At 43.9% G+C, this 19,430-nt stretch overlaps 1 protein-coding gene across 1 annotated transcript in view; it reads right to left on the bottom strand.

Annotated features, from left to right (window-relative positions):
• Positions 1–10,912, bottom strand: part of C11H1orf21 (chromosome 11 C1orf21 homolog) — a 216,986-nt gene extending 206,074 nt beyond the window's left edge. The window contains exon 1 of the mRNA XM_037009909.2: positions 10,633–10,912. The gene's annotated coding sequence lies outside the window, so the exon portion shown is untranslated. The remainder of the gene's footprint in view (positions 1–10,632) is intronic.
• Positions 10,913–19,430: the final 8,518 nt, after the last annotated feature.

Below are 19,430 nucleotides of genomic sequence, written 5' to 3'. Positions count from 1 at the left end.
ACAAACACAGTTTTGTATATCTATACAACAGAGTCTCTGCAATTGTAAAATACAATGAGAAACTTTATATTTAACTGCAGAGTGATCTCTGAAATATACTGTTAAGTGCAACATGTAGAACTATAGCATGCTAGCTTTCTTTAAAGAGAGAAAAATAAAGGTATGTTTGCAAACATTAAATAGGAACGATATATGTGTGCATAAATTACATACACATATACATGTCATATATACACATACACACAAAAAAACATGCCTATACACATGCATATGTATATATCCACATCTCAGAAGCTAGATACACATACTTTTCTATTTTCCTAATTCTGTCCAATTTAACAGACCAAAAAAACAATGACCACCAGCCCAGAGTCAGCAACACTGAACACCTGGACTGTGGTCTCTGAATACTGTTTACCACTAAAAAAAGCTGGGGCAGGAAAAGCACCAGATAAATCTGAAATATCTTGTTATACCAGAGAGTAAAGACATCATCAAAGACCATATAGTCATGTCAAAAGGATTCAGGGGACAGTTTAAAGATTCTCCCACAGACCAAAAATAATTTGAGCTTCAGAAGGGACTGAAATATATCAATTGTATTAAAATCCATGAATTTGTAGGATACTTAAAAAGAACAACTTCACTGGTCTTCTTAAGAAGCAGCAGAAAATCACCTCATTATTCTGAATATTATTTAAAATAGAGGGAATAAAACCAAGCATTAATTTTCCTATATAAACTATACCCCCTGAGGCACACAAGTAACTAATGTGCTCCATTTCTTCTGGATAGAAAAACTCCAGATAACCAGAAGGGATGACAGAGTATCATTTTACAACCCTTCCTGAAATAATTACATCTAAACAATGACCATCAGTGGTTTTCGAAGGGACTGGGGGAACTTTATAACGGGAAGATCAGGCTGACACTACCTAAATCCAGGGATCAATTTCAGTCACACAAACGAAGAAACAAGAAAGTACATGTGCCTCCCTATGTGGTGCAGTGGGAAGAACATAACACCATCATATATACTCTTGCCAAACTATCTGATCGAGCTTCCAGTCTAGATCAAATTTCCAGTTTACAGGAAATTTAAGGAACACAAGAATATAGTGAAGAACACCAAGAAAGAAGGGGAAATCAGCAAACAACGGAATGCAGGGAATCACGTAGGACAAATCCTATAGGTCAAAAATTCCTGCTTCTTCAATGACTAAGAAAAAAAAAAAAACCACTAGAGAAGAAATAGAAGAGGGAAAATTTCAGAAAAGAAGCCTATAAGTAAAAATAGATGCATCTTTCAGGTGTGAAATTTGTCTGAATCCTAAATATCACTAAAAAAATTATTATGGGCCCATCAAGAAAATTTGCTTTCTGTCTGGACATTTGATTTTCAGGAATTATTGTTAAATTTTTTTAGGCATGATAATGACATTGTGGTTATACTCTAATCATTTAGAAACATAATCTAGTATGTACAGACAAGATGACATAATGTCTGTGATCTGCTTCAAAAAGAACCAGTAGGAAGGGAAGTGTGTGTGTGTGTGTGTGTGTGAGAAAGGGGAGGTATGGAGAACACAGAACTGACCAGGAGTTGACAAAAGCTGGTTTTTATTGTCAGGGAACCTGAATTCCAGTCTCAGTACCACCACCTATTGGCTACAAGACCTTGGTCAAGGTCCTAAAGACCCTGAGCCTCAGTTCTTCCTTTTCTTAAAGCAGAGGTCACAGCAGTAGGCTCCTCATTAGGTTGTTTTCAAGCATCAAAAACACAATGTATGTAATATACTTAGCACAGTACCCAGGCACAGACTAAGCACGTAATTCAAGTCAGCTTTTATTACTACTATTGTCAATTATTATCATTGTTATTTGAGATCACAAAGCTAGAGTCAGGACGAGGTGGAAGTAGAATCTGCTGAACCCAGTGCCCACAATCATTCCAATTCATTATGATGACCCCAGCCCCAACCTCTATCTACCCTATGTCTCCCAGTGGAGACTGAGAACATGTAACAATTATACTCTGCAAGAAAAATCTCTATTTTATACTACAAACCTTCAGGGACATTGTGACTCAGCCTGGCTTCTACAGTCAGACCATCAGCCATCCTTGGTTACAATGCTGTAACTTAATGTGTCCTTACTGCTGATGGTTCCTCATTTGGTAGAGTGTAAACCCTCAAGTACATATTGTAACCCCCTTGTAAATCAATAGGCACCCTCATAAATTCACAATGATTAAACGTTGTTCTATTCCATCATCCTCCCAGAACATGGCCTCAAGTTTTTACTACATCAGGTGCTGGCATAAATTATGTACGGCAAGCCTCAGAATCCCAACATATAAATGAACAAAGTGATAAAACATCAAACTTTGCATGCAGCACAAGCTAATACAGTAATATAATATAATAGTACAATAATGCTAAGTATCCGTATGTTGATATTTCCCAGAAAGTAAGTATTTCTACTTCTACTGGATACCAGAATTACAAATTCTGAGAAAACCCCTTCAATACTATTTTACTTCTTCATGTGACAATTCTGCCACATGCTGATTCCTGATGGCCCTCTTTTCTCCTTGACAACATGCTGGCCTGGTTCCCTGCCTCTTTGAGGGTCTGCATTTTTTAATTCTCTTTCACTGTCTTCTTCCATCCACAGCCCTTAAAGGTTGGTGCTCCCTGGACTCACGGTTCATTCTTATACTTACTTCTGGGCAATCTATGCCAAACCACACAGCTTCAATTGCCACATTTACAAAACACATTCATGCATTCATTCATTCTTTCATTTAACTAATATGTGCTGGGCACCAACTATGTGATAGGTGTCCTGGGGATACAAGAGAATCAAAACCAGGCAGAGCCTTGCCCTCATGGACCTTGTAGGGCTGGGGTGGGTATTAGTATTTGAAGAATCACAAAAATAAATGTGCAATTACATTAGTGGTAAATGCATGCAGGCAAGGTACATGGTGCACTAAGAAGATGAAATAGAGGATTCGAATCTCACCATTGAAGATTAAGGGAGGATTCCCTGAGAAAATGATGACTGGACTGGGATGAAACCCGTAATTCTGTCCCAAACCTCTCTTCTGAATTCTAGACCAGAATTTCTGTGTATCTGTATCAAAAAGATTATAAACACCTAAGACTCAACATATTCCAACCTGAGTTATCTTTCCTCTCAATGCCTGGATTCCACATCTCAGCAAAAGGCAGTATGATCCATCCAGAAATTCTGCAATTACCTTTTCCTCTACCTACGTCATGGCTCTCCATTCCCAATTTGTCACCAAGTCCCAACAATTTTGCTTCCTAAATACCTCTCCTATCTGTCTTCTCCATTTTCAGGTATTAATTCAGTTCCCATCATCTCTTACCAAGTTAGTACCAGACCTCTCTTGCTCTGACCCCAGTCTCTGTCCCCCTCCAATCTTTTATCCACACTCACACTCACAGAAGGAACTATATACCATGCAAATCATGCCTCACCTGTTTACAATCATTTAGTGCCTCTCGCTGCTTATACTCTGGGCAGTAAGCCCCAACTCTCCACTGTGAAGCCTGGCAGAGCTTCTCAGTGTCATTTCCTGGCATGCCCCATCACACGTGGAAATTCTAGCCACAATAACCCGTATCCACGTGTCTCCACATCACTGCATGTCTCCTGTCTGAAATGCTACTTCATCTTCCAACTGCCCCCCAAACCCCTTTATCTCCAAATGCCAAATGCCAGTCTGTGGGTTAGTTTATGAATCCATAGAAAAGTGAGAAAAACAAAGTCAGCAAACCAATATTAGTCCCCCAATACTTTTGGAAATATAAACAATATCCTAGAGGACTCAGGTAGTCTTCCAAGTGTCAAATACTTATCTGCGAAGCCTTCTAGGACTTCTCTATGTCAGAAAGTCATATAAATTTTGTTGAAACTGGGAGACTCTTGCAGGCAAAGGGGGGCACTATTAATAAGTATGTTGAATACAGACATAAATGAAGACTGCCCCAAGGAAACCAGGGACCAACAGTCAGCCTTCCTTTGGCCAGAGTCGGCTCTTTCTTCCCTCAACTTGCAAAGCACCTTTTGTCTATTCACCACACATCATGTGGTTGCACATCAATTCCCACGCTTGTCTGAGAATTCCACAAAGACAAGGGCCTGGACTTTTTATCTGTATTTCCAATATCTTTCCAGTGCCAGGCACAGAGATGGCACGAAGTGTCATCAACAAAAGTAAATGTTTGCTTAATAAATTATCCAAATGAGTAAGAAAGATTAGATGCCTTAACTTAGGCCAACAAAGGAACTGAAAAATTCCCGTTATCTTTTCTCATCCCATACTTCACTTCCTCATGTGGTTGAAGAGACTTTTAAATGAGAGCAAGATCTTCACAGAGATAAAGTCTAAGCCTCAGACCACTGACCAGCTGTCAATCTACCAACAACTACATATTCAGCATAATAGACTCTTAAGGCCCAGTGGGCATGATGACAGAGCTTATAATTTGGTAGGGTGACAAAAAATACATAGTTATAAATCAAAACTACTAATTAAATAAAATAAACATCAAACAAGTGTTAGAGGAATTCAAGGAAGGCAAGAGAGGAAACACTCTTAATAGTCAGAAAGAAGGGGCTCCCTGGAAACAATGGGATTTGAACTAACACTTGAGAAATGGCTCATACCCCAAGAGAAGCAGCAGAAGGGAAGGGATCCTGAGACCAGATGGGGGTGGGGTGTTGGGGAGGCCACCAAGGGTAAGCAGAATATTTATTTTGGGAGCCATATCTAGACTGTCATGGATTCTTGGCACAGAAACCAGAACATATGAATTTTTAGCAACTATTAAGCAACATAAAGAGATTCCTTGATTCTCATCTCCTTCATCAGAATAGGAATAGTATCTGCCTGACATAAATAATGAGATCCATGTTGCTTATTCCTTTAGAACCTTTTAAGAATTGTTAACAATATTATTTTAGGAAAATTGCTTTGGTGGAACTTTCAGAGAAAACTGGAGAAGCCACCCCTGCCAGCATGTACTAGCAATCTGTGTCTTTCATGAGTTCTCTGCCAACGACGGCGCGGCAGACTGCATCATCTTTACTCTCCACACCCAGCCTTTCAACCTACCCATGAAAGAAATCATAGTGTTAATATAGGGGTTCCACTGCACTGTGAACAATCATGTGTAGACCTCCTGGTCAACTCTGGGGTTTAGGGAAAAGCTTTCAGGAGTGGCTCTGATCCTCACACTGTATCTTTTGAGCTGTGGAGCGTGTCTGGCCTATACAATAACATCTGTGCTGATGGCAATGAAAAATGGCCCCACACCCCAGAAAAGACTGCCAGCTTCCATTCCCCTTTCCCTACCCAGCTCAGGCAGGAGAAACCATAAATCATCAAGCGAGGTGGAATATGTCCTAACATGGGTTGGTTTAACAATGAACTGGAACTACTGCAATATTCACTGTACTCAAAGAAAACACAGACCCATCAGTGAAAGAGAATGCTTACTTAAAAACCATTCTCCCTGCTCCGCTTTACAGCATCTTCTTCCAAAAGCCCTGGAGCACTCAGGATATTGCATAACAAGTGTTGGATCTACTTTTGATGTACAGTTTTATAAAAAGACCAACTCAAGTTCATATGTAAGGAGTCAATACAATATGTTTTTCCAGTAATAGTCATCAGTTTAATACATTTTCTGCCACTATTCCTGCTGATGGGGCCCACACAGGCTACACATTTATTGGGGAAACCAACAATGTCAGGTCTTAGTAAAGGGTCCTTGCTTGGCATAAATGTCTCTCCCGAGCTCATAAAATCTTCATGGAAAGCAGTAAAACCACAACAAATGAGAAAAAATTTGGTTCAAGTTACAGTAATACTTGTTTGACCAGCATTTATTTAACCAAAGGAGAAAAAAAAAAGAGGATGAAACTAAATAAATCATTCTACTTCTGTCATTAGAAGTACATTTTCGTATAAAGCCTTCCAATGATGCAATGATGAAAATCTCTGAAATGCTTTTCAAGATTGGTTGTCCAAATCTTTAAAAGTAACAATAATTTTTGAGATATCCCTTTATTTATTATCCAATATAGGACGTCACAGCTAAATGAAGTGAAGGAGCAAAGTGCTTCAGCTATTATTAAAAGGCTTAAAAGTCAAAAATAAGGTAGAATCAAAAGTGAAAACAAAGGCAGAAAATCCCTAAACATGGGGATGCTCTTATTCCATGTTTCTACAAGGTACAAAGCATGTGGGACCTCAACTCATGAATGCAATAAACACATCTGCTGAGATGGGTGAGTCTGTGAAACAGGCAGAGGCAGGTATGTGCTGCAAGATCTAAAGGCCTGATGGGGAGAAGTGGGTGGCAGTAAAGAGATTGGTGCGGGGCAAAGCAGGACAAGGTAGAAAGGGCCCCGGGGGCAGGAGAAGCTTGACTGGAAGCAGGAAGTCTCCACTTGTGCAGTAAGTCTAGAGGACTCAGGGAGAACCTGGGCCTGGAGATATGGTTAAAATACAGGAAAACATCATTCAGACAGAAACCCCAAGCCTTGCAGGCAAAAGTTAAGCTGGGGGGATGAGAAGCAGAAGGGCGTATGGATGAAAATTTGAGGGACAGAAAACCATGGAAAAGCTCCAAAAAGGATAGGAAGGTGAAAGGGACATTTGGCAAAGGACTAAGGTAGAAGACAACAACAAAGAGGGAGGGCGACATAGGGGCAGGACCACAGGATAGGTATTCACTTTGCCTGTTTCAAGTTATTTTAGAGGGAGCAGCTGTGATTATTGAGCACTACCACCCTTGGGAAAATCCAGTAAACCAAGAGGAGGGGCTACCTGAGCTTCCCCACTAAGGCCTCCCTCCCACCCCCACCCTCCCCACTCATCCATCCGGGCACATTCTGGGAAGGCTCCCATCATGGAGAGCCCTGAGGGTTATGACTGCAGCACCCGTCAAGGAAGGCGGGGTGCATGAGAGGACTCAGAAAACCATAAAGCACCCTGTCTGTGTGAGGCACTGTTATTCACCAAACCCTTAGGACAAAAAAGATAAAGACCCCAGTCACAATCAGGAATGAAGAAATATTTGCCAAATATGAATCATAACTATATTTCAAATCAAGATGCCCCTAACTAGAAATACCAGTAATAGGAAAGGGCGATATGCTGGCTGTTTACTTTCCTGTCAAACTGTCTTCATCATTCAAACCTGCAATATGGGGGCACAATGTGGAGCTCTTAATATACTATCATAGTGATTTATTAAAATGGAAGTCCACATCTAATGTATTTCTAAGGGTTTTTTTGACACATTTCAAATCTTAATTAGGTTTTCAATTCAACCGCTCACGGAGTAACTTCCAAGTCAAGGTAGCGTGCCGGCTGCTCGGAGGCAGGGGCTGCAGGGATGAGTGAAAACAGCCTGCTCTCCAGCAGCTGGGCTAATTAATCTGCTCAGGGTCCAATTCAAATTGGGGAAGCTACATCTCCCTTCACAATGTAGAGAGAAGGCAATCTTTATATTACATAACTAGCCTACAACCTAGGAAAGACATTTTCCAGGAACAAAAAAAACCCCAAGGGACTTCTTAACACCTGGTGACTGCAGACACTCTGGTGTGTTCATTTCTGTGTTCAGCCCAGCCCACTTAGGGCCAACCCCTCTTGTCATAATTGCATAACCACAGCATGTCAAGTTGTTTCTTGTTGCAACAGTAAGTTGTAAAATTAAACTTCAGAATGGAGACAGTCAAGCTACATAATTGCCTTCTTAAAAAAGAAAAAAAATACATATATATATGTAACTTACATGCCACTTCAGATAAGCTCTTGAATTATGATCTCTTAAAGTCACAACTGTCACCACTTTTTAAAATACAGTTTGTGTTGCAATTCTCTCTGCACACAGGCCCTATCCTTGTCTTCTCAGTTCTCTCTGCAGTATTTTATACTGATCTATGGCAATCTGCTTTCACGTTTTAACAAGAACCTAATTAATCACAACTTTCACCATCTCATATGCTGTGGAACTTCCAAAATGCCAAAGAAGGACCATAAAATGGCCCAAAACACACTTATTTGTGCCTCATATGTCTCTAAGTTGTACTGATGAGTTCAAGTGAAGCTGGTGATACTTATCACACTTAGGACCCTATGTGAAGGCATCTCTACCTGCTCCAGATCAGTGGGTGGTGTCATGACACTACCTCTTCCAGAATGGAGTGTCTCATTCTTTGGCAGAAAATATCTAGTAGAAAGGGGCCACAGGAGCCTGGAGCAAGCTGCTCAGGATGTCAGTCAGGGCTTGCCTGGTGAAAAACCCACCCCAGGGCTGAGGCACCATCCGCCGGGAAATGATACTCATAATAGGGCAAAGCACCTTCCTCCTTGGCAGAGTTTTTGAATCAGTCACGGTAAATAGTACCAATTAATGACCAAGCTCTTGATTTACACATTGTGAATCTTCAAAAAGCTCAAACCACTTCAGACAGTGGCCTATTAATTCCCGGAAGTCCATGTTAGACGATAAAGTGAGATGGGAGGGGAGGCAAGGGGGTGAAGGATAAATTACCAGCCAAGAAAACAAAATCATCAGTTCTCTCAACCAGTGAAACTGTATCTGTGCTGAAGAAGGAAGCCAAAACCACATGGTCCTTCTAGGATGAACTTTTAACACTGGATATAAGACCAACCAAGGCCATTTTTCCTTGGAAATACACCCAAATGGAGATAAGCTTGCCAATAGAAGCTCCCCACTCCTAGCAAGCATCTACCCATCCAAGTTCTGAGTTCGCTTCTCTTTGTGGCTTTTCCTAGTAGTCCTCCAGAGCTGGTATCTGAACCGGTTTGCAAAGCCCGAAAACATTAGGGGCGGTTACATGTCAATGCCGCATTTCTGATGGTGAACTGCTAGCCCCAGCATTAGTTTAATGCAGATAAATACAGAGTTGCCTTATCACTGGTGCTTCCTACTTCATAAGAAGCAAAACAAAAATAACTGATGAGGTCTAAATTAATTCCCATATCTGCTCAACTGTATTTCAAACAGCTAACACAGAACATGTTCTATGATCCTACAGTCCAGCTCCAGAAGTACAAAAAATGGTAGAAAAGACCCCAATTGCCCATCTTGGACTTAAGGACCCTTCAGAAACACCATCTTCAAACTCACCCTCACAGAATGAAAGTAGCTCGGGTCTACTCTACCCATGATTTTTTTCTACCCTGGTCCATCCCAACTCTACCAAACTGAAAGGTTATTCTCGTTAGGTAAAAAGTGAGTTCACCCCCTTAAGTAGGGAGGTGTTCATAGCATCTATCTGTGTAACGAACGTGTCACTTCCCCCAAACAGTCCATACTGTTTCCTTAAAAAAAAAAAAGGACTACATGAATCTATGGTGTGTCAGCCCCCCTCACAACCTCTGAGTCAGAGCTTCTGTGTGTCTTCCATGAGGTTGGGTGATCAGGGGGGGTGTATCCCTTTCAGAGTCGCTCCAATAGCTGAGCTTGTGGTTGTCTCCCAGCCATGCACAACATAAGCTCTATTTTAAAACAATTTTCCGAACGCACATGCCCTGGAAGACACCGCATACATAGGTCGTTAACTCCCTACTGGAAACAAATCACTTTCACCTCAAACGGTGCTTGTCATCTCTCCGGATTAATGCGTGTTTCTGTGTATAAATTTTTATCTTTGACCATGTTAACTCCTACAGCAAAGAGAGCCACCCCAAACCTACCAACGTGCCTGAGCCAATTCAGAGCTTTAGAAGAGGAATGAATGGGAGATGAGGGCCCTTAAGGGACTTCTCTCACACAAACAGTAAGTGGGGGAAAAAATTTTTTTTCCTCCGTAGAGGGAGGGGACAGGGTGAATGGATAGGGCAAGGACTCTGAGCAGCAGACCAAAGGCAGCAGCCACGGCCGCACTTCGCGAACTGCCTGCAGAGGGGATTGAAGTCTTTTCGTGTACAATAACCGAGCACTCTCTGGCTGCCCTGCATGGGCACGAATAATAAATACATCAAGGTTGGCAAACAGATGCACCGAGAACAAGCCACCCCAAAAAGGTCAAAACTTCAGAAATCCCGGGGATCGCAGCACCCACGCAAACACATCGATCAGTCGAAGAGGGAGAAGGGACTTACAGACTTAGCAAAGGATTCTGAATTTTGTTTTCCTTTCAAGCTCTAGCTTGCAAAGTACGGTGGCTACACGCAAAGCTAGGAGAGGAGCAGGAAGGCTGAGGGCGGCGGGGGGTGCGGGTGGGAAGGGAGGGGTGTCTAACACCAGCCACCCAGGCCTCAGTGTGACGAAAGTCGTCAGCAACCCCAACCGCATCCCAGCCCCTCCGCCCCGGCGAGCAGACGCCCCCTGAAGCTCCCCCCTCCCCCCGCCCCCCTCCGCAGCGTTCGTGCCTTGCAGCCCCATGAGCCCCGCACCAGCAGCCCGGCCGGGCCGCGCGCCCGCAGCACCACCTCCGCGGCTCCCAGCCCCTCCGCGCGGCAGACACCCCGCAGGCCTCCTCCCAGCCCACCCGGCAGGCCGGAGAGCGGGGCCGGGGCGGGCCGCGCTGCCGACTCCCCCGCCTCCCGCTTACCTTGGCGCTCGCTGGGGGGCTGAAGGTGGCCAGCCTCCCGCCCCCCGCCCTTCCTTCTCGCCTTTTTTCTTCCACCCTCCTCCTCCCCACGGTGTGTCCGGGGCTCCCCTCCTCCCCGCGGTTGGGAGTAAAAGCCGAAAACCCCGACGCCGGCTCGCGTGCGTGCGTGCGGGAGGCGGCGGCGCGCGGCCCGCTCTCCAGTAACTGAGCGCGGCGCGCGGCTCCAACTAAAGTGTGAAAGAAGCGGCGGCCGCGGGGCCGCGGCACCGAACGTCCCCCGGGGAGTGGGCAGGGAGCAGGCGGGAGCCGGCGGGGAGCGAGCGAGGGAGGGGCCGCGGGGAGGAGGGCGGCCGGGAGGGAGGGGGCCTGCTCGCCCAGTCACTCACTCGAGGGGCGGGGGCAGCCAGACACGCCCCCGCCGCCGGCCCCTCCCCGCGCCCGCTCCGCGCGCGGCCAGCCCCTCTCCCCGGGGACGGGCCTGCGGAGGCCGCCGGGAGCAAGGGCCCCGGCGTGCGGGCGAGCGGGGCTGCCAGGGCTGTGGGGAGGCACGGAGGGCGACGATGGGCGTGAGTCTGTGTGTGTGTGTGTGTGTGTGTGTGTGTGTGCGTGCGCGCGCGCTCCCCGCGCTGGTGGTCCAGCAGGAGGGGAGACTCCAGCGGGGAGGCTGCGACCTGGGCTTGTCACCCCCGGGGGATGGCTTAGGAGCCGCGGGGCAACTCGGAGGCCGCAAGGGCCCACCTCTCCGGGAGAGGCGATCGGTGGGCCCAGCGGCGGGGCTGCGCCCGCTGGAGGAAAACACAAGGAAGGCCGGGCATCCTTGGCTTGCCGCACGGCCCTCCCCTTCCCAGACGGGCGGGCGCAGCCCAGCGGCCCGGGCCTCGCCACCAAACCGCCGCCACCCTGCCTGGGAGCCGGGCGGTCCGCAAGATGCACGCGCGTTGGCGACTCGCAGAAGCTGCACTGGTGGGGAAAGAGACAAGAGTGCCGCCGGCGCCCCTCCCCTCCCTTCCCCGCTTCTCGGGACCGAAGGGCGGAGGCCGCGCTTGCTGGGGGCGTCTGGGACGGTCCGGGTCTGGAAAGGTCGCCGTCCGCCACCTTGTCTGTTCAGTTTTTTCTGAACACTGACAAGAGATCAACCAATTTCCCACCTTCTGGGAAAAGGTATTTTCTCCTCTTCCCGGTCATATTAGGTGCTTCGAGTGCTCACTGAATTGATCTTTAAACATCGATAGCGGTTGGATGTCTTTTGTGCCGCTTGCCCGCGCTTCGCTGCTTCTGCATTGCCCTAGACGCGCGAGGAATGCCAGGCCTCCAGGGCGAGGACACTCAAGAAAACAATAGGGGCAAAAGATCCTCCTGGTCCCACGGATTGCACACGAACGGAATCATTTCTCACTTCCGGCCACGCCAAAGTTGGAATGTGGAAAAGGACACATCAGCGCTGTAGCGATGATAATTGAAAAGCAAATTCATGATTTAGTTTAATGAGTTAATAACCCACCCACAAGGGCTAGGAAGTCGGTCTTTTTGAAAAAAATGGCCTTCCAGTGCTCTCCCTCTTTCTGTTTAAAAGGCTGGTATCATATTGTTTTCAACTTGTGATCCATTTTTTAAATTACCCAAATTCTAGTTCATTTATCACTTTGGAACAGAACTCTTCGTAGTCTAGCCCCCTGAAGAGGAGTGATTAGGACAATTTAGGGAGGATAGGCAAATTATGATTCCTACCACGTGCTGCCCTCCACCATCTCTTACCTTAGGAGACTTGTGACATTTCTTTCAGACTTCCTTTCTCATCTGCAAAATGGGATTGATAATATGAGCTCCTACCACATAGTCTTAGTGTGAAAGGAAAAGGCACATAGAATCGGGGCAGTCCATGTAAAACACTGTGCATAATGCCTGACACATGGTAAGAACCTAACAAATAAGACCTATTATTCAGATACGTAGTTTAACCCCAAATTTGACAGACTTTTTTTCTCTGCATTCCTTCTTGAAGTTGGGGGAGAAAAATCTATCTGCTTGTGTTTATCCAAATGTCGTCAATCCTCCTCTGGGGTTATTTTTCAGCCATGCCTGAAACCTTCTATGGTAAATTGGAAGAAGTATATAACTAAGATGTGCTTGTATTTATCTATGTATGTATATATAGATGTGACCATGTGTCAAAGGATAACAAACAAGCTTTTGTCTTTCCCCACCTCTGTCCTTCCCTCATCTACATAGACAGGCCTGATTAGATCAACTCTATGAATGTTGATCTGTGTTGTATTTTATTCCTTCAGGACTCTGAACAGTGAGTGACTGGCACTGTAGATTTCTTGAGGGCAAGACAACCTTTTATCTCCTTGACTTCATATCCTCAGAACTAATAGAAGGCCATAGACCAGGCACTTCATACATTGTAAATTAAAGAGCATCCATACTATGATCTTTAAAGGCAAGTTTTTACTTATTCAAAGTAATACATGTTCATTGTAGAAAATTTAGAAATTTCAGAAATTCAGCCAAATATGAAGGAAATAAAAATCATCATCATACTATCTAGAGAGAAGCAGTCAACAAGTGCTGCACATATGTCCACGTTCCCGTCATTTATTTCCTTACTACGCAATTGGCAAACATTTATTAAGTACCTAGTTGGGGACTGGACAACTTTCCCAGGACAGAGAACAGCTTGTATGTTGTAAGTAAATGTTTGTTTCTCAGGAGAAACTACTCTTTAGAGGCAGCATTTTATACGGTAGTGAGGGTATTGGGATAATCTACAAAAAGACCATGAGAGGAATCCTATACTCAAGAAATAGTGTTGAGCAGAAACAATCTAGATTTTGTAGGGCTTGAAGCACTTACAGTTTGGTGAGCCCTCTTCAAGATCGAGAAGACAATAGTGCAAAAATCCCTTGAAAGGGCTCATGTAAATGAGGGGTCATGAAACTTGAAGCTCCTTAACCTCTCAGGAAGACTATCTTTGGTTTTGGGATTTCTGTAGAAAATAACAATTTTGATAAACATTGTTTTAATGTGAAAACTCATTCTTCATTTCACCTAGGATCCTTCAGACACCTCTCTCCCCCCGAGATGTGTAAGAGGTGGAAGTGAAAACTCGCATCACCACACACACACACACACGTGCACTTCTTGCATGCGGCCATAGTAAGGGCAGCGGAACTGTGGGGACTTCAGCAAGGGCTGTAGGAGAGAGAGAGCTGGAAGTACGCAATGGGAGGGGAGGGGGCTCACCGGTGGGGCACTGAGGCGCTAGAGGCTCAGGTGCAGGGGTGCACCGAACCAGGCCACTCTGTTCGGTCAACACAAGCTAAAATCTACTGGACACTGTGTCACAGAACAATCTCTCTAGCTCTTCATAATTACTAAGATGACTATCCATATAGTTATGTAAGAAGAATGAAAAACATGTTTTCCCCCCCAGTTGCAAGTAATAAAACCATCTCTTCTTTGCTCTTCTACTCCACCAGAAACCCTGAATTCCATATCAACACTCTACATATAACTTTTTTAAATGTTTCTTTTTTGCACAGGAAAGTTAACTTTTAACTTTCAAAGTCACTACTATCAAAATTTATTACATTCCTAGAGCTTTAACTTATAAATTCTTGGCCCTGTAGTAAGTGTGAATTTTTTATTTCTTATTTTTCTTTCTTTAAAGTACAGTGTTATGGATTCAATGTTTGTGTCCCCCAAATTCATATGCTGAAGCCCTAATTCCCCCCATACTGATGGTACGAGTCCTTTGGGAGATGAGGTCACTGGGCGGGGTTAGGGAGAGACTGGGTCCCTTAAAGGTGAGACCAGAGAGCTCTCCCCAGCCCTTCCCACCCTACCCAGACACCATCCACAAGCCAGGAAAAGACTGACCTCAGACTTCCAGCCTCCAGAACTGTGAGAAATAAGAATCTCTTGTTTAAGTCACCCAGTCTGGTATTTTTCTCATAGCAGCCTGAGCTAAGATATATAGGTTCCCTTTACCACTGACTACAAAAAGGAAACCAGGGAAAATACAGGCTGATCGAAAGAAAGGATAGTAAAAGCTATACCCTGCCTCCCATAACTTCTCATAGAAATCTAAATAAATTCATCTTATGTGGCTTATTTTTAAAAGATTCCAATCAGGTTAATTTTTCTAAACAATCAAGTTAAAAGTAGCAAACTTTGGCAGGCTTATTACAAAGCAGGTGATCCTAAACTTAGTACTACTCTGAAATGTGCTCTCCTTGTATTTGCTCCTTGCAATGACAGCTAACACTGGTTGCTGTGTGTTAAGCTTCATATTATATATAATTCGTAATGTATGTGAACTTAGTCATCTTCCCAATACATTCAGACCAGCATTGCTGTTATCCTCATTCCCATGCAGAGGTGGACATGGAAGCACACAGGGAGGAGTCAGTAATGCAAGGCCAAGTGGTAGAGCCAATATATTTTCTCTTCAATCACCTCCAATTATTTTTTGCCCCAGTTGTATTCATTCTTTAAGGCCAGGCTAAAACTCTATCTCCTAAAAGGAGGCCTATCTGAGCAATCGCAGCCTCTGAGTTTCTGAACTTTTGGAGTACCATAGTCTTCACCACTTGCTGAAATGTTACAGCCTTAACACATTTGGGGGTCTGCCGCATCTTTTTTGTTAACTCTGCCATCAAGCTCCATAGCTAACGGTTAGAGACTAGATAGTTGTGTGTGTGTGTGTGTGTGTGTGTGTGTGTGTGTGTGTGTGTGTGTGTGTGTGTGTGTTTAAATCTTACTTTGGGGGGTACTATAATGTACACACACAGGTGAAGCACCCAATAGGCAGTGGTGGATTGAGGGCTATTTGTGTAGTGTATTTTGTTTACAATTCTAGTGACACCACACAGCTCCTTCTGAATGGTTGGGGCTCAACCAGAGCAGGTAGTTTAAAGTCAGTGCTAACAACTTGCTAACGGTTCTAATTGGTCTCTCAATGATGTGTGAATTTCTCTGAGTAACCTGCTCTTCTAGATCTAAAAATTATGACTCTTACTTAACATCTTTTTATTTCTTTCTTGGGTTTCTTCTTAGGGTGTGTATTATCTTTTATTTCATTTTCAAAAGTTGGGGAGATAGAAGATGAAAACATGAAACATGGGCACTTGAAGCAAGGAGCATTTAGAACCCACGACCGAGGAGTGAGATGCAGCCACAGAAAAAGAGAGAAGGAAGCAGAGGGAGGGGAACTACAGCCATCCAGAGGGGTCAGCTAAGCCCCCCAGGCCATCTGCTTCCTCTTGTCATTTCATGGCCTTGCTCAGATTGGTAGTTAGCTGTCTAGAGTGGAGCCCTTTTTTCCCAGGTCACACAGCAGCTCCACCACCTGCTTATTGTCCTGCTTCCAGCTTTTGTGTGCTAATGGCATTGTTATTATGGCATTGTTATTCACACATTGGTCTTTCTCTCTTATCAACGGTACCCTTTTTGAGAACAGGGGGCCTCCCAGAGTGCTCAGACCAGACAGCAGGGGTTCCATACACCCTTAGAGGTAAGGGTTGCTCTTAACTAAATTGTTATTAAGTTGCTACAAGGGCTCCTGTCAGAGGTGCTGGGAAAAAAAGTACTGATATCCAGAAATTTTGGCAAATGGGACACAGCCAGAGGAACATGGTTAAAGGAAAAAAAGGAAGAGATTGTGTATGATATGTGTGTGTGTGTGTGTGTGTGTGTGTGTGTGAGAGAGAGAGAGAGAGAGAGAACAGAAATGCCACATCATTTTCATCTCTATTTCAACTTTACCTCTTTGAAAATGCCCTCTCCTTCCCCTACTCCCTTTCAGAAAGTGAAACAATTTTGAGGAGATAAAAAGTAAATTTGTGGCTTCCTTCACCATAATTAAGCAAGAACCCCTAAAACAACTCAAAGTCCTTACCCTACAGTTTCAAAAGCTGTACTGTTCTGATGTCATTGGCTGATTTCAGATGGAATTATTGAGAATTAAACTTTTTAAGACCTACTTGGAAAATATTGCTGCCAAAGAGATATAAACGATCTGCTCTTTTTCAGGTCATATTCTAAATGGGAGAAAGGAAGGAATTGGAAACTTGAAAACAAGTGTTTCACATATATGCTAGGTGCTAGCATCTATCAGGCAGTGTTCTAAACTCCCCCACATGTTTTAACTGATTTAAGCCCCTCTACAATGCTGTGAAGGTATTGTTGTTATGAATATCTCCATTTTCTAGATGCGAAATCTGAGAACAGTATGGTTAAGTAATTAGGCCTAAGCCAAGGTTACCCAACGAATAAGTGACAGCGCTGGGATTTGCCCTTCCACCTGGTGCCTATGCTACACCACACTGATGGTGGCCCCCAGGCCCAGAAAACAACAATTTTATCTTCTGGATCCACTGAACGGTAGGTAGTCTAAGGACACTTTTCATCTTCTCCAGTTTGGCCATTATCACCTGCAAGGGGCCAGCACGCAGACAAAGGATTAGCCCTGTCAGAACATGCGTGGCACCTGCTGGCTGATCAGAAGCTTCCTGTGGGTGCCAGAAGACGATGACTGAGGTAGGAGATTGCAAAGCAAAAAAGCTTCAGCACTTGGTTTAATTCAACGAGCCCTTGGTCCAACATAACTCTGTCCAGAAAGTACAGACATTTTGCCTTATGCAAAATACCCAGCATCAATCTAAGGTCAGCATTAGTGTAAATATTTTAAATGCTTTCATCAGCTTGAAATGGTGGTTTTATCCATTTCCTCCATTCACCCTTGTTTAGTTCTGCAACCTCCATCCAGGCTCCGTCTCCCTAGGCTGGATTCTCATTGGCCAGTTACCTTGACTCCCAGCTATCTGGCTGCCCACCATCCTCATGGTTGAGTCCTTTCTCTAAAGCACAGATGTCCTGCTCAGGCTTACAAGCCTCCAGCTCTCTAATGAGTCCAGAAAGAGGTCTAAACTTCTCCATCACACACACAAAACCTTCCATAATTTGGCCCCTGCCTACCTTTATGGATTAATTCCCAGTTCCAACCGCTAACTGGACAGATAGTATAGCTACCTGGCTGATTTGCTGGTTCCCATCCGGATTCTACCGTTCTCTAAGCCTGTACCCTTGCACATGTTCCCTCAATCCCTGCACATTTCAGGAGCTTGCCTCTCGGCTGACTCCACTCTTTCTCTGCCACTCACTAGCCCTGAAGTCAGGGGCAAATCATCTTGATCCCTGTGAGCCTCTGGTTCTGCAACAACAAAAAAGTGTACAGAGAATTTGAAATAAAGGCTGGGCATTCGGCACATTTAGAGAGCAGATGTAGTTGCTTTGTAAATAGCTATTATCATATCGTCACTTGTTTTTTTGTGGTCTGATTAAATGTCATTTGTTCTGAAAAGTTTCCCAAATCTCCCTGGGATGCAGCTCTTCCTCTCCCCAACTCCTCTTGAAGTTTTGAATTTTTTTTAAAAAGCCTTCAAGATTTGGTTTATTTGTTGTAGTAGTTAACCAATTCTGATGAAGACATGGCAGGTAAATGTTTTGTAAATTGTATAAGTCCGTTATTTTTCATATAATCACGTGAGTGTGCAGCTACCACCACTATCTCATTCTGGAACATTTTCATCACTTCAAAGAATAGGTTCTAATTTCTTCACATTTTCAAAGACTCTTGTTATTGTCTGTCTTCTTCGTTCTAACTGTCCTAGTGGGTGTGAAGTGATATCTCATAGTTTTGATTTGCATTTCCGTAATGACTAATCATGTTGAATATTTTTTCATGTGTTCTCTTGTTGAAGTTTGCTTATAATTTTATGATGGCAGTTGCTATAGCCAGAACTTAGTTACCCTTCATATTTCCTATAACCCTTTGCTCAAAGCTTAATAAATCATGAGGCTCAAATGTGTTTATTGACTGAGTTATTTATTCCTGATATCACCCACTGGGTATCCTGATGTGAACTGACTATCAGAGAGAAAAGCAAGAACAAAGTATGGAGAAATGAATAGAGCAAAATATCAAAGAATTTGGTGCTTGTTATCCAGAAAGTATCTAAATTATATGTTGGGCAATGCCTTACAGCTCTTAAAGATGCGTTGGTATTTCTATCAGCTGATCTGCTTCCACTGCATTTTTCTCCTTTGATTACTTGGGCAGATTCAATAAGGAGGTATTATATAAAAATTAAGACGTTTTAGTTTTAAAAGAGAAAAAAAGAATTAAAAAAATGGAAAATGTCAATTTCAATTCATGATGTTAATTGAAGCACAAGGACTTCACTCCTTCATGCTCTTTCAAAGGAATTTTTTAAATAGAAGAAATCAGTAACCATTCCAGATATCCAATTAAGGTGCTACTGCATTCCAGAAAAATCTAAAAAAATATTTGTTAGTTATTTTCTTTAAATGAACATTCATTTGAAAGAAAAAAAAAAGACAACTCTCAATTCACTAAAAGCAAAAGCAAACCCCAAAGTGCAAGATAAAGGAGTTTCAGTGGAATGTCACTGTCACCCATGCTAGAGAGGCTGGAGCTAGAGCAGCCATAGAGGAGCAAATCCATCCCTATAGAACCTCCCAGAAGTTTACCAAACAGCAAAACACAAGATCAGGTCCCACTGCAGAGCCAGGCCCAGCTGCTAACGGGGACTGTTGGACAGAGGGCCTAGTCCAGCCAACCCCACAGCCAGCAAACTCAGCCACTCAGTAGAGGCTCCCAGTGTCCAGGGCTGCCTGCCTCCCTTCCTGCTCCATATTTGAGTTTCATGTCCCTCTTATCAGGCTACTATCTGATTTGAAGTGGTCTTTCCTGCCAGCCCTGCAGAATGTGC

This window comes from Manis javanica, chromosome 11 (genome assembly GCF_040802235.1).
Source record: "Manis javanica isolate MJ-LG chromosome 11, MJ_LKY, whole genome shotgun sequence".
NCBI classification, from domain to species: domain Eukaryota; kingdom Metazoa; phylum Chordata; class Mammalia; order Pholidota; family Manidae; genus Manis; species Manis javanica.
The sequence above is the reverse complement of the archived record's forward strand: the minus strand, read 5'-3'. Positions and strand labels throughout refer to the sequence as shown.